The 15,455-nt window shown below is 41.2% G+C and overlaps 2 protein-coding genes across 4 annotated transcripts in view; one reads left to right on the forward strand and one right to left on the reverse strand.

Annotated features, from left to right (window-relative positions):
• Window positions 1-15,455, reverse strand: part of gabrb4 (gamma-aminobutyric acid type A receptor subunit beta4) — a 354,886-nt gene that overhangs the window by 287,007 nt on the left and 52,424 nt on the right. The gene's annotated exons all lie outside the window — the stretch shown is intronic.
• The window catches only part of gabra3 (gamma-aminobutyric acid type A receptor subunit alpha3), a 167,335-nt gene that overhangs the window by 108,863 nt on the left and 43,017 nt on the right, over window positions 1-15,455 (forward strand). The gene's annotated exons all lie outside the window — the stretch shown is intronic.

Below are 15,455 nucleotides of genomic sequence, written 5' to 3' on the forward strand. Positions count from 1 at the left end.
GAACTGCAGACAAAAGGCCAACAAGGCCTCCCTGTCAGGTTGGTGAGGCCAGGGGAAGACAGTGGAGGCGCCAGCCGACGAGGTCCCTGGAGCATCCTTTCGCAGGCAAGGGACTGGAGCATGAGGGCCGGCATCAGCAGACAGCTGCAGTTCTCCAGTGAGATCACCACCACATCACTCCGGCCAGACATTGTGCTTTGGTCTACTGCTTCCAGGTGGGCCATGCTCATAGAGCTCACCAACCCCTGGGAAGAGGGAATTCAAGCCACCTATGAGCGGAAGGCAGCCAAGTATGCAGATCTGGCTGCTGAGTGCAGAGAGGCAGGCTGGTCCATTACCATCTACCCTGTGGAAGTAGACTGTCGAGCTACGTCAGTACATCAACAACAAGGCTGCTACGAGATACGGGAACAACAGGAGCCAAGCTCCGAAGGAAGACCAAGACCCTTGCTGAGGAAGCTGAGAAAGGAAGCTTTTGGCTGTGGCTGAGGAGAAGGGATAAGAACTGGGGGTCAAGGCAATAAGATGGATCAGCTGCAGGGTGGTTACCGCTGATCTAATGACTTTAAAACCACAGAGATAGAAACAAATTAACTCACCACACAGTGCGTGCCGATAGTGAAATCAGTGTTTTAGACCCAAGCCGTTTTTTGAACCAGGCTGTAAATACGCGTTTTAATGCCGTAAAAGTCTGTTTTTATGGCTGAGTGTGTATGTGACTTCTCGTCTTTCTGTAGCCAGCCTCAGGTAGATCCTCAGTGAACAACAACTTTTAGCATTTTCAGACAGGCTTCATTTTACGAACCGGAGGAGTATTGGGAGTAACAACGCACGCAAAAAAGTGTTTTAATCTATTTGTGACTTCAAACATGTTTGCATTACATCGTTGGTGTGTAGTAGTGTGTTTAGTACGTAGTGTAGTTTTTGTGTTTTATGTGTCAGAGCAGTTAAGCAATTCATGACAATTATTCTATAAAATCTTGTTGCCACCCAGTGGTTTTGTAAATAGTTGTACAAAAAAGGCTGGCAATTTCCTGTTTTAATGTAAATGTAGTTCAAAATTTGTACATTTAGTGTTTGAAATTTACTATTTATATTTGCACTCTAAGTTATAAAATAAATCACTGCCCTTTTGAGTTTCCGCATTAAAAAAAAAAAAAAAAAGACTTTTTCCTACTCAGATTTTTTTCTCTCACTGTTTTAGGTCCAATGTGTTCATACATCAAAATGGATACATAATTAATATCAATAACCATAATTAATATCAATATACACTGCCTGACCGTGGAAAAAAGTTGATAACAATAAAAAAGGTCACACACTATAATATTTAACCTTCAGCTTTGACTACGGCACGCATTCACTGTGGTATTGTTTCCATAAGCTTCTGCAATGTCTCAAGATTTATTTCCATCCAGCATCACATAAATTTTTCACCAAGATCTTGAAAATTGTCTAGTTATTATCAGTTTCTTTTTTCTTTTTCTTTTTTCTCATTTATTTATTTATATATTTATTTTCATAGGAGAAAACTAGAGCATCCTGGGGAAAACCCACGCACAGAAAACGTCCTGACAGACAAAAACCTGCTGGACGATGGTTTCTGTCTGTCAGGACTTCACATATGACTCCATATGTGTGTTGGAAACAGGCTTTAAGGGCGTCTCTGCGTCTCCTTTTATTGGCGCAGGCACCGAGGAGTCATAAACCTCTTGAATCTCTTCCACAAAGTCTTTCTGACTGGCCTTTCCTGGACTGGGTCTGAACCATCGTCCTTTTGAGCTGAAAGGGGGGGCTCCTCCTCATGCAGGGCCTCCTCCACCTCTTCATCCATGACCTCCTCTTCCTCCTGCAAGACCTCTTCCTCATGCAGGGCCTCCTCTTCCTCCTGCTGGGGCTCCTCCTGGACTGTGGGACTCTCCAGCAGGTTTTCACTGGAAGATGGATCTTCCGTCTGTTTCTGTCCGAGCTCCTCCAGCTTTCTCTGGAGGTCGACTGCACTCAGCCTGTGCTGCTCCTTCTCTTCTCTGAGCTCCTCCATATCTTTCTGGAGGTTGATCGCACTCAGCCTGTGCTCCTCCTTCTCTTCTCTGAGCTCCTCCATATTTTTCTGGAGGTTGATCGCACTCAGCCTGTGCTCCTCCTTCTCTATTTTGAGCTCCTCCATATCTTTCTGGAGGTTGATCGCACTCAGCCTGTGCTGCTCCTTCTCCTTTCTTATCTTCTCAAGCTCTTTCTGAAGCTGGTCCACCTTCAGCTGTAGCTGCGCCTTGCACCATACCGTGTCCTCCAGACTTGTCTGGAGGTGGTCTGCCCACAGCCTGTGCTCCTCCTTCTCCTCTTTCAGCTCTTGCTGCTCTTTCTGGAGGTGGTCTGCTCTCAGCTTGAGCTCCTCCTTCTCTTTTACCAGGAGCTGCACCTCATTCTTAAAATATTCCATCCTCAGCCTTTCCTCCTCCTTCTCCTGTTGGACCTCCTGCACCTTCTCCCGCAGCTTGCTGTTTTCCTGTACAGTAGCCTCCAGGTTTTCACATTTCTTTTCTGCTTCCTGAGCCTCAAATGTGTGTTTTCTGGATTCTTCCATCTGGCAACGTAGCGTTGTTCTCAGGTTATTTATCTCCCCATTCAGAGTCTTGTTCTTCTTTGATTCCTCTGAATGTTTCTGTCTAAGCTCCTCCAACTCTTTCTGGAGGCTGTCTGCTCTCAGCTTGTGCTGGTCCCTCTCCTCTCTGAGCTCCTGTCTGAGCACCTCTATCTCGTAGAGGTAGGAGGTGAAAGCTGTCATCATGTCAACACTGTTTCCCATCTTTAGTTTGTGGATGAAGCGTTGATGAAGTTCAATGTAGCTCTCTGGCGGTTGATCAGTATAATCTGTATGTTTGTGGTTTATCACTCAGGTCAGTCAGTCCTCATGTGTCCAGAGTTCCCAAAGTGCCTCCCTCCCCCCTGTGACATCACAGTCACTCTGTGACATCATGGAGTCACTTTGATATTTGAATGTAAACTAAGTGGCTGCCTCAGAAAAGACATTCAGGGCCCAATTCTTCCCTTTGTTTTATCCTTAGACTGTAACAAACACATAGACTGTAAAAAAAAAATGGACGTCCACTTGCTCGGCTCGAAGTGAGGTCACCTCAAAAACTGCTCCCCCTGGTGACTGGCAGCAGTATGGCAATATTTTTACCACTTTTCTCCTGTGTTTGTCTGGAGATCCTACATGTAACCATGGCTGCATTGTTTACATGTGAAATTAGCTGTTAGCAGCCTGTAGCATGTCAATGCAAACTAGTGTAGGGCTTGATGATTTCCCTCGAGGTGAGGAGGAGGAGGTGAAGACAATGTGCTGGTTCTCAGGTGTTAGCTGGGAGGTGATGACGTGGACCTGTCCTTCCATCTATCGTTGTTGGGAACGTGGGATCTATCTCCGGTGGGATGGATGAGCTAGCCGTGCTAGCCCAGCGGCATTGTGCTGTTTACGGACGTGGCTGTATAACGGAGCTGACATCGGACGCCGGCGCCACATTGGAAGAGCTTCACCTGCTGTGAGCAGACAGGATCCAGGAGACAGAGACTGAACAGACTGCTGAAGAAGCTCAGTCCTGGACCCTGTGGAGGTGGAGGCTGGCTGAACTGAAGAATGATGAACAAGCTGTCATCATCTATTTTCTTATGGACCTTTTTGCACTTTCTATACACTTTCTTACTTTTGTTTTCTTGATTGCTGCTGTGACTCCTAAATTTCCCCTCGGGGATAAAAGAAGTATTTTCTTTTTTCTTTTTCTTCTCTTTTCTACAGGTTTAAAAATACGGCTTTCCAGCCATTCCAGATGGGCCATGGTCAAACTTAGAAAAATTATTACACCTCGTAGAAATGTTTCTCACGTCCAATTGTTGTGGTGATTTGAAGATATTATTTGGCTGTCTTGTATCCAAGTCCTCTGTTTTCTGAAAAGTCTCGTTTTCATTAGTTATTCGAGGTTAAAAACGAGGCTTTATGTAACGTTCAATGATGATTGACAGCTGCCGTTCTCGTGTATTTTTTTCAGGGATTGTAAAATATGTCAGGAGGGAGAGTCAGGAAGTGATTACTCTCAAAGGAAAACAGTTATTATTATTTTAGTCACCTAGCTCCACTCAGATTCTCCCAGAATCCCTCATCGTTTCTACTGCGCAGACTCTGGCTCCAAACTGCTACAATGCTGGCATCTGAGACGGCAGTATTTTGGCTTCAAAACTGTAGAATGATAAATGGCAGAGCCACACTGTCCACTCTATACACAGTCTATGATAAAACATGGACGTACTCTCGCCAACGTTACCCGTCTGTTTCTGAAACGGAAGATGAAACACATTGGCTATAGCAGCCATATTGGTAGTGGCAAGGGCTTAGCCTACAGCCATAGGGCGCCTGTCGGTCACGTGACCCTCAGCTGTGCTTCTTATTGGAGGAGCTCAGGATCTTAATATCCTCCGAACGGCTAAGTTAGAAAAAAAATTCACCCCCCGTACAGTGGGTGCTGGTAGTAAAATTAGCAACTCAGATAGGAGACGTTTTTTGAACCAGGCTGTAACTAGGTTAATTCCTGCTTTATCTGGCTTTTTTGGCTTGGTGTGTATGTGACTTCCAGTACTTCCAGAGCCAACCTTAAGCGAACACTCGAGAAACAGCAGATTTTAGCACTTCCGCATTGTCTCATATTCTTAGACCGGAGGTTGCCGCTTGGTTTTATCCTATCGTCTACCCCTTCCCCTGGTCCTCTGTTTTGAGGGCCAATGGGTGAAAAATCCTCCTCTTCTGTTAGGCTTTGTCTCTTCAAAATTTAATACAAATAAAGGCACAAGACGTGCAGCTAGGGGGACTGCACTTTTCCTCTAAGGAAAACAACCTTTGGTCAGAGGGTGTTCTCATTCAGAGCATCACTGAATGTGATGTGAAACTCAGTACCACAGTACATTAGAACATCACCATCTTACTGTTGCATGACTGCATGACGAGCCGGGAGCTCTACAGGGAGGTGTGCAGCTACAAAATCCAACATACACTCCTTTCATATGTTGTGAAATGCATGGTATGTTTTTAGGACTCATTCAGTCTTTTCATAAAACTGTCACACCGTTTGAAAACCTTGAGGGGTTCATTAAACTACTGTTAGCATTAGCGTTAGCTGCTACAGAGGGGGTAAACTGTTTGACCTGCAGGTGAAAAGATTGAGGACACATTTTTATTAATTTGCCTTTTTGGTCCACTAAGGTCTTAATCCGATGACATAATATATTTTCTGTTATTTTGCCAATACTGTTGATTCTTTGAGTGACAGTACATTCATATCACTTTTATACTTTATAAATGTAGCATCTGGTCAGTTTAAACTGCGTTTTAGATATGTTGTTCTCTATACGCAAACTATAGTAAACAACTAACTAAATACTAAAAAAATCATTAGTTGCAGCCCTAAATGATTGTACCCTGTGTGTCAGGGCAGCTGTGAATTACAGTATGAACATTTTGTTCCACCACTGGTGATAAAAAGTGTCATTTTGTTGACATTGCCTGGGAATACAAGCTTTACAGCACCTCTGTTTCTTTTCAGACAAACAAAACGTGATGATGAATTTGCTTCTCAGCTCCACTCAGGTTTAGTTTCGTCCTTATTGCCATCTAGACTGCAAGCCTCTTTTTTTCCCTGAGAGCAGTCCACAATGACTATAATTTAATAATGTGTCCGTGTAAAGAAGATCTAAAAATGCTTCTTGTTTTTACAGGTGTTGTAATGTTCACCGCTGCATATCACTGGTTTGTTTACCCCTCTCTGAATTTATTCTGATTCTGTCTGTGGAGCAAAGTGTGAGTCTCTGAAATGTTGCTCACTGAAGTGCTCAAAGTTGTTGATTTTTTTGCCTCAGAGCTGCAGAAGAATCTGGTTAAATCTGAGGATAATTGGAGCTGGTGTGGGATTCACAGCTCATTGCGAGTCTCACGTTTCATTCTCAGCAGGGAAAGGTGAGCGGCTCACAAGAAGCGAAGCGAGAGAGAATAATTGACACCTGGAGAGCGAGATGGATTAGTAATTAAGACATTAAATAAATCTTTTGCTAATCGGTGCAGTGCCCACAGCGTGAAGTTCAGAGGAGCTGGTTCAGGTGGATACATGGGCTTTAGGGAGTGGTCGGTTTTATCAGCTCGCTGGCTGCTGGTCTGCTGAGTGCTGCCAAAAACAAGACGTCATAACATGCATCATATATAACAGATCTGCACAATAAATGAGCTTCCTCCCACAATGGAAAAACTTGTCAGGGGCACTAAATCAAACTTGTCAAAGGAGGCATCTAATAAAGATGCATTGTTGTTTAAAATAACAGCAGAAAATGAGTGACCGAAGGAATATTAAAATTTCAGTGACTCAGCGACTGCACTGCCTTGGTGTGCCATTAGAAATGTTTCTGTGAAAAAGAAAAAAACTGTTTAATATTTGGTTATGTTGTTCTCTTGCAATGAACACCTGAGGAAATTAAAGCTGAACAATGAAGGCAAATGAGCTAAAGGAAGGTCCACCTTTGTTTGAAGTTATTTTATTTCTGTTTCTTGATCAGCTTTTTAGCGAGTATCCACAGCAGGGGGTCGCCAGCCTCCAGCACCTCTGATTCTGGGGTCGTGGGCTGAAAAACTTTGAAGCACCTGCTGTGCACGGTACATCTGATAATGACCTCATATAATCCCACTTCCAAAACCCAAACTAAACTTTCAAATTAGAGACAAAATGTTGAGATCTGTTAAGTAAAACCAAATTAAAGCTAGAACCTAATTACATTATTAAAGCAGGAGCTAATAACTGAATGTTTAGAATTTAATGAAGTCATTAATTCAAGCTAAAAGGCTGCGTTAATATTCTATCAGTTATTAGATATATTATCCTGCTGTAATCAAAAAACCAGACACTGTCGTTTTTAACATCCACTCTTTTAGCCTGTCTGCTGTACATCCTACCTTGACTGACACCGTGTCAGCCTCCTTTATCACTTTCCTCATTTCCTTTCATTCTCATTATTTTCTCTCCTTTGGTGCTGCAGTTGGCGTCTCTTTCCCCTGAGCAGCTGAGCAAAGGAGATGTTTTTTGTGAGAGTGTGACATGCTTGTTCTTTCTCTCACTTTTACTTTCTATTTTTATCCTTTTTGAGCAACTGTTTGCTTGAGAAACACTGCTGTGACAGGCCAACGGTATTTACTCGGTGTGGTAATTAACCTCAACTTCATAGCATTAGATACACATTTAGTTGTAGCGTATAGACTATGACATCCGTTTCCACGTCATTAAATACAGAGATTGTTTCAACTCATTTATTTGTGTTAAAAAGCCTTTCACAGCATGTGGCAGTCAGAACAAACAGTGTGTGTTCACTAAAAGTGGCTGCATTTCATGTAACCTGAGGTGAGCTCTCTGATAAAACTTCCTCACCTCAGTGACACAGTAGCTGCTGAAATAAGCAGACGCTTCACGGTGAACTGGAGCAAGAAGGATGAGAAAGCATACTGGATCTGTTGCTGCAGAGCAAAGAAAACTGCACTTACAAAAAAAGAAAAAACTTTCTCTCACACACTATCACTGTCCAACAAACAGCACAAAGTCATCCATTATCAACAATCCTACACAACAACATCCTATTGAGTGTTTTAAACCACTGCAGTACATTAACAGTATGGTAAACCCAATTGTGAGACCATTAATGTTATTTAACCCAAATATAAATCAAATATTAACCAGAGAAGCACTCAGAGAGCTCAGACCTCCACCATGAGTGATTGTCACCAACACTTCAGGCCTACTTTAATGTTATACTCCCTTTCAGCAGACTGTCTGCTACAATTTGGTGTTAGTTGCAGGTTTGTACAATAATTTGTTACCTGACAGTGTTGAAAATTATGATGACCCAGTACATATTTCATATTCCAGATCTTAGTATCCAGAATATTGTCAGGATCTGGATTGTACTTTTACATAGGGATGTCCCGATTTACATTTTCACTTCCGATACGATACTGATACTGCAGCATTGGGTATTGGCCGATATCCATATTAATCCAATACAATATCAGCATTAAACATGCATACTTTTATTACTTATTTTGTAGTATGTCTGTCATGTTAGAAAAGGCTTGATTGAGTGATATTATTCAAACAAAGAACAGTAGTCAGCAACAGTAGGTATGTAGGTTAACCAATGGGTAACAAAAACTGCTTATATCGGAGATTTTAGATGTATTCCGATACGTTACCGATACTTGTTTTTATTCGGACCGGCACCGGATATCAATATCAGAATGGGACACCTCTTCTTTTACATCTGTCAGAAATTATGGTGACCTTGTCTTGTATTGTTTTGCAAAGCAATCTGACCATTTATCGTGACGTTATATACGCTTATGGTGAAACCGACCCTATCTCACAATGATAGAGAATTCTTTAAAAGAAAATCTTGGATCAAGACGGTGATCCAGATTACCTCCAAAATTTCCAATCCCATTTTGAACATTTCCTAAAAAATTAATCAAGATCTGTTCATTACTTTTTGAGTTATGTTGCTCACAGACAAACAAACTCTCCTAAAAACACAACCTCCTTGGTGGAGATAATGAAAGCATAATGTGACTCTTCGCAGATCATTTATAAGCCATATTTGAGGAGTAGTGTAAAGACAGTAAAACAAATATTGAAACTGAAAAATGTATGCTCATTTCAAAATTCAAAAAAGCAACACATTTCCAAACTGCAGTGACTGAAGAATGTTTACCATCATCTTGCATCACTTGGTCTTTGTTCTTTTTTTGGGGGAACCAAAGAGATCAGGTTCAAAAAAGAAATATTGCTCCATTTTTTGCCTGCCATAGGATTTCAGCTGCTCAGCAGTTTGAGGCCAATTTGGTTTTGTTTTTTTCATCTCGTGATGTGCAAAGACCAGTTTGACATCTGGACTCTACTACTACAGAGCCATGCAGAATGTGGTGTGGCATAGTCTTAGGCCTGAACCACACGTATATGGATATTTTTTGATTGGATATCTTTGTCCTCGTTTTAAAAAAAAATCTCCGTCCACACCACAGAAATATCTCTGTCCATACGAAGAGGCCAAACTGAAAACGATCGCCTCTGAAGCCTGCAATGCCATGCCTGGCTGATAAGTGGCAGGTTAGCAAAATGTGAAAACCAAAGAAGAAGAACGTTATGAGTATGCACAGTCAAACACAGGAAAAAGAAGCAGTCGATGCGGATGTGCTTGACACCATCGCGTCAACACCAGCTCCGTTTAACACCGCTACACGGATCCACTCAACCGGATATTTTTTTATTTCTTCACTTTTTTATCCGTTTTTAAAAATCTCCGTTTATGTGGGTGAAATCGCCGTGTTCGTGTGGTTGAGAGGCCCAATTGGACAGAAAAATGTGTGTTTAGGAATATATCCATATACGTATGGTTCAGGCCTTAGAGAAGGTCTGTATGGTAAAAGACACAAGATAAACATTTGATGGCAGCAAAGAGTTGGCGAAAACACATGAAGCACAGCCATGGTCAACTCTGACAATGTTTGAATCCAGGCTGAAAACAGTTCTGTTAAGCTTTAAATATGACAAGTGAAAGTATTTCCTCTGCAATCCTTGCTTTCAAATTAACCAACAAGTGATTATTTTAATGTTTTATGGAATGATTTTATTTTTCCCTTCTTGTGGTTTTATGTAGCTGTAAAGCATTTTGAGCTCCCTTGTGTACGAATTGTGCTCTACAAATAAACTTGCCTTTCCTTGATTAAATGGAAAATTCTACATTTTATCAAGTTTTGTCCAGAGGAGAAGTGTGAGATCTCCTCTTGTTTTACTCAGTTGTTATTCAAGGCATTATGAACATGAAATTCAGTTCTTTGAAAAAAAGAAAATCATGTTTGTTAAGTTGTAGGGATGATTTAGTTGTATATAAAGGTTTCTTGCTGTTATGTGGCATTCCTCCATCCATCAAACAACCTTGTGGGATGTTGTTCCCGTTTTCTCTTTCCCACCTTGTGCTGAGTCTCTACAAAATGTGTTTTTTTAAAAATGTGTGCAGGCATGAAAAAGAATCTGTGCTGTGCTGGAGAGGAGCGTTTCTGTATTCATGAATCTATTTGTAACGCTGTCATTGGGATGTCATGAATGTGTTTTAAAGTGTCATTTAAATTACAGTTGTTTGCTTCAGTAAATCTATTCATGATGCTCCCTGCTATAAAAGCGACATTTGAAAGTAATGTTGGATTGAAGCTGCGCTATGTCTCCTCTGTCAAGGAGAAATCAATCAGTCCGTCCCTGGAGGAACACCAGCTGGCATTTGAACTGATTGTACCATTTGGCCTTGTGTAGAGATTGACTACGCCTTTTTTCATTTCTGTTTTCAATCTTCAAATTAATACCCTGTGTGTACAGGAGATTTCTGTCAAAAGACACAAATAAATGAGGATTTAGACCTGCTTGGCGAGGAACATTATCCTGTGTATTCATCACAGGAGGTGGCTATGGGACCTGGACATGTTTGTTTTAATAAATTAAGGTAACTAAGTTAAGCATCTGGGGTCTTTCTCTGTTATCCATTTTGATTATGAATTAAGGTTTAGAGCTCTGTTGTCAAATCTGCCAGGCTTCTAATTACGCCTGACAATAAGGCTGATTTTACAAGCAACGCATTTCAGGAAGTTGAAATAGTTTCAAAGGAAGAACAATCCCACATTTAAGTGTGTTTTATCTAAAAATAAAGTGCTCTAACTAAACTCACACAACACTTAGTATAAGGGACTTCATTTAATTTATTTCTTTGCATTCAGATTTATTTTTATTTTTTTATTGGTTAATCTACCAGAGGTGTCTGAGTTGAGTTATTTGTGTTATCATGTCCACATGACTGTAGCCTGTTAGCCTTAAAGTTTGGCCTTACTGGAAGCTTTCTAGAGCTGAAACGATTCCTCGAATGATTCAAGGTACCCGATTACAAAAAATACACAAGTAATTTTCTCTGCCTCGAGGACTTGTTTAATTTTAAAAAAGATCAAAGAGAGGTATTTCAAATAGAGCCATTTGGGTCCGCAACATTTGATGAGATGTACAAGGCACAAAAATGTGTTAAAGTGTTTTTACAAATTTTGGATCTACCAAAGCAAGTGCTCTTATTGACATGCTGCATCAGAAAACTATATTTCTTATAGAGAAAAATTTTCATTTGAAAAATAACTGCTCTTTAACTTAACAAAAACGTATTTTATCCGATTACTCAATTAATCGATGGGATTTTCAGTAGAATACTCGAATACTAAAATATTCGATGGCTGCAGCCCTAAAGCTTTCATATCCGTCCCTCTCTCCTTGAATTTGTGAATTTCTGACAAAATATTGAGTCTGATACTTTCCTTTCACCATCAATATGCACTGTTCTACAAAACCTGTTTTCAGAGCTGTGCAGTAAAGAGCCAACACACTGCAACCATAGACTGTAAAAAAAAAAAAAGGTCTATCTTGCTAGACTGGAGGTGAGGCCGCCACAAAAACCTTCTTCCCCCTGGTGGCTGGTTGCTGGATAGGTCAGAAAATCCAGCTCCCCAGTGATGGGCTGTGGTCAAACTTAAAAAAATTAATACACCTCGTAGAAATGTTTTTCATGTCCGATTGTTGTGGTGGTTTGAAGATATTATTGGGCTGGCTTGTTTTCAGGTCCCCTTTTTTATGAAAAGTTTCATTTTTATTAGTCATAAGAGGTTAAAAGTGAGGTTTTAAAATATGTTGGGAGGGAAAGCCAAGAAGAGATGAGAGGCTCAAAAGAAAAAAATATATATCATTTTTGTCACCTGGCTCCTCTTCTCTCTGAGTGCCCCCATAGCCTCTACTGGGCAGACTCTGGCTGCACAGTGGCGGTGCCTCTGACAGGTGTATTTAGTGGGGATGGCACAATATCGGTATCGGCTGATAAAAGCTTAAAAACAGGTTTATCGATATCGGCAGATATGAAAATTTCTGCCGATATGCACAGCCGATAAGGTGCTATTCAGTTAAGATTATTATTATTTTCCATCTGAAAAATAAGCTCCTTAAATAAAATGTAGCACTTTATTTATTTGCACTGCAGAGCTCTGTGTCTGTCACCAGGTTGTTACAGTAGTTCTAAAATAATCAAATACAACTTGGTTATGTTTAAAAATGCATTGTACATTTAAAGTTCATGTGATCTAAAGAAATCATTTTTCTGTATTTCAATACTGAATGTCTTGAGTTTGAAAAAATAATACATTTCTTTTTTATGGTAAAATCAAATGTTTTTTGTCTTGTTTTATGTGTGTTTCTTAAACAAATAAGACAGTCACAATAAGAGTAAAATATAAATTCCAGTACAGGATAGACTTAGCTTTCTTTACAGTGAAAAAAACAAACAAAATTGTGATTATCGGTATGGGTATCGGTATCGTTATCGGTATCGGCCAAAAGGGGTTTCGATATATCGGCATATCGGATATCGGCAAAAATCAAATATCGTGCATCCCTAGTATTTAGGCTTCAAAACCGTACAAGGCGGAGGCATGCTGTCCACTCTATATACAGTCTATGGCTGCAACCAAAACTTGAGGTTGCTCAGGATTTATCATATTAAAACTTACTCATTTAAACAATGCCAGAGAGACAGAGAAAGACAGAGAAAGAAAACAGAAAAAAATGAATAATAATAGTACTAAATTTCCAGGCATATTTACAGGAAGGGAAGCCCCTGTTTGGAATAGAAAAACATAAATGTTCTTTATAGAGGTGTTTTCACTTTGCAGCTCTAGCAGCATGTTTTCCGATGCACCAGCCTGATTAATCCACATCACTCTAATGCTGGAAATGTAGCAGAAAATAAAAAGTCACCAAGTGCTGTCCTTGGAAAACAGCATCTCTCATAGAAACATGTTCATTGCTGACAGGTACCTGAGGCGGTACACTGATGCATAAAGAGATCCAAGGTTGTACCGAGTGTATGGTGTGCCACGTGTCAGTGATGCCAAATGAAGGTAGCTGTAATGTTGTGGATGGTTGGGTGCCAGATCCTGACCCCAGAACTGTCGTCGCACATCCCTGCTGAACAAAGACACCACTTTATCTACTTATTGAGTTACTGCCCTCATTTAGTTGTAATGTTGTTGAGAGAAACATGTTTGTCACACTTAGGCATGTATTCGTCTCTGCAGCTCTCTGTGGGCTTTATTAAAAGCTGTGTTGTGAGGGCAGACAAAGTGTAATTTTGTTTTCATGGCGCTGTAGGTATGCAGGCCGCCAGGAGGTCAATCACATCAATTAAGGGACGTCCATCCCGCGCTGTAAAGAGGAGCCCTGTTGATGTTCTGAGTGGAGGCTGCATACCTCTCCTGCTGAGGACGATGACTTCCTGTTGTTAAAGCCTCAGAAAAATGACTTTCAGGGTGTTTACTGTGAGCTCAGGAAGAAGTCGGTTACAGTTGGCTGGTAAGCGCTACACAAGCCCTTTAACTGAACCATCAAAGGCACAAGAGAATTAAAGGGAAACACATCCGCCATGCTGTTATTGATCACCAATGATGTGTAGTGTAGCGTGAGATACAGACAGCTTACTTCCATCTCACTCTGTAAAGACGCTGCATCAGTGCACACAGCAGCTGTACGCAGCTGATGAGGGAGGCTGTTGCTAGGACACCAAGTCCTATTGAATGAATAATGAGAAATAAATCTCTCTTGACTGGCTACCTCCTGCATTCATTTTACTTTGTTTACTTTTTCTGCGTTGGCAACATAAAGTTAAGACTTTGCTGCATATTAATAAACCCTTAAACAGATGTATTGCAAGGTTTCTCTCTGAGGCTCATTTGCGTCTCAGGCCCGGGTTGGGATCAGAAAGATAAAGAGTACCATGTAGAGAGAAAGGTAAAACAACTCGACAACAGCCAGTAAACACAACATGTTCTGTGTGCGTGTATGTATGTGTGTGTGTGTGTATCCAGTTCAATACAGGACACAGGTCTTATAGAACAAATGTTGGCTGGTTTGCATGAGTGATTTTATGCCAAAGCTGCTCATTTGTTTGCAGACTAAGTGAAATCTGGAGAAAAGGTAGCATTCACTTTTAGATTATTTGTCCTTTAACAAACTTAATTTCAATCAAACACCCATAAGTATTTGCATACTCCTTCAGAACTTGTGGGTTACTTTTTTTATTCATGTTCATGTCAGTGTAACTTCCCACTTTCCAGCAGTCTAAAGGGTTTTGATCACACTAGCAGTTGGTAGACAGAATCTAAGACCATTTCATGGTTGACATTTTAACTGACAGAGGTAAGATGAGCGCAGGTGCAAATAATGTAATGAATAATGTCTCCATCCTAATTAGTGTCTCTGTCAGTCAGTAGCTCTGCCTGCACAATACCTCAGCTGAGATGTCATAAGAAAATGGAGTACAGCCTATCATCAGTGCTCCTGGGAAGTCCAAAGATTTTACAGAAATGAAATACCATAAAGGGTGGCACTGCTGCTTCACAGCTAGAGGGTCATCACTTTAATTCCCAGTTCAGGCAAGGGAGGCCTTTCTGTGTCGAGTTTACATGTTACCCCCGTGCATGCCTGGTTTCTCCCCAGGTTCTCTGGCTTCCTCCCACAGTCCAAAAACATGCTTATCGGGTTAACTGGTGATTCTGAATTTCCCGCAGTTGTGAGTGTGCACGAGAAAGGTTGTCTGTCTCTGTGTGTCAGCCCTGTGATTGACTGGCGACCAGTCCAGTGTGTACCCTGCCTCTCAACCAAAAGACAGCTGGAGAAGCTCCAGCCACCTGCACCCTATACAGGATAGGCAGTGGAAAAAGGGTGGATGGAAAATGCCTCATGTAGAATTTTGGATGCATCCATCCAGCTTCTCAAGTCTTAAAGTGATACTCCGGGATGGAATAAGTTGGGTCCTATCACAAGGTTTAGGGCAGAAATTACCCCTACAGCAGTGTTTTTCTGCAGCAGAAGCCCAGGGCTCACGCACCAAACACCCCCTCCCTGCTCCTCTGCTGGTTTCCTCTGCACTCAGACGAGGCCAATTTTTACTTGACCAAAAACAAAAATAAACGGACTCCCACCAAAAAAAATCTGGTATCGGTCTGCATTCACGCTTTATTCAAAGTGAACAGCAGGTCGTCCTCACTCTCATAATCACTCATCTTTACGTTGTTATTGCATAATTCGTAACGCGCTGAAAATTCTCTAAATAAAGCGTGAATGCAGACCCATATCAGATTTTTTTTGGTGGGAGTCCGTTTATTTGTGTTTTTGGTCAAGTAAAAATACGGCCCCGTCTGAGTGCAGAGGAAACCGGCAGAGGAGCAGGGAGGGGGTGTTTGGTGTGAGTGCTCTGGGCTTCTGCTGCACAAAATCACTGCTGTAGGGGTAATTTCTGCCCTAAACCTT

This window comes from Halichoeres trimaculatus, unplaced genomic scaffold, assembly GCF_033239565.1.
Source record: "Halichoeres trimaculatus isolate MK-OKI-2021-1 unplaced genomic scaffold, fHalTri1.1 fHalTri1_scaffold_6, whole genome shotgun sequence".
Taxonomy (NCBI): Eukaryota; Metazoa; Chordata; class Actinopteri; order Labriformes; family Labridae; genus Halichoeres; species Halichoeres trimaculatus.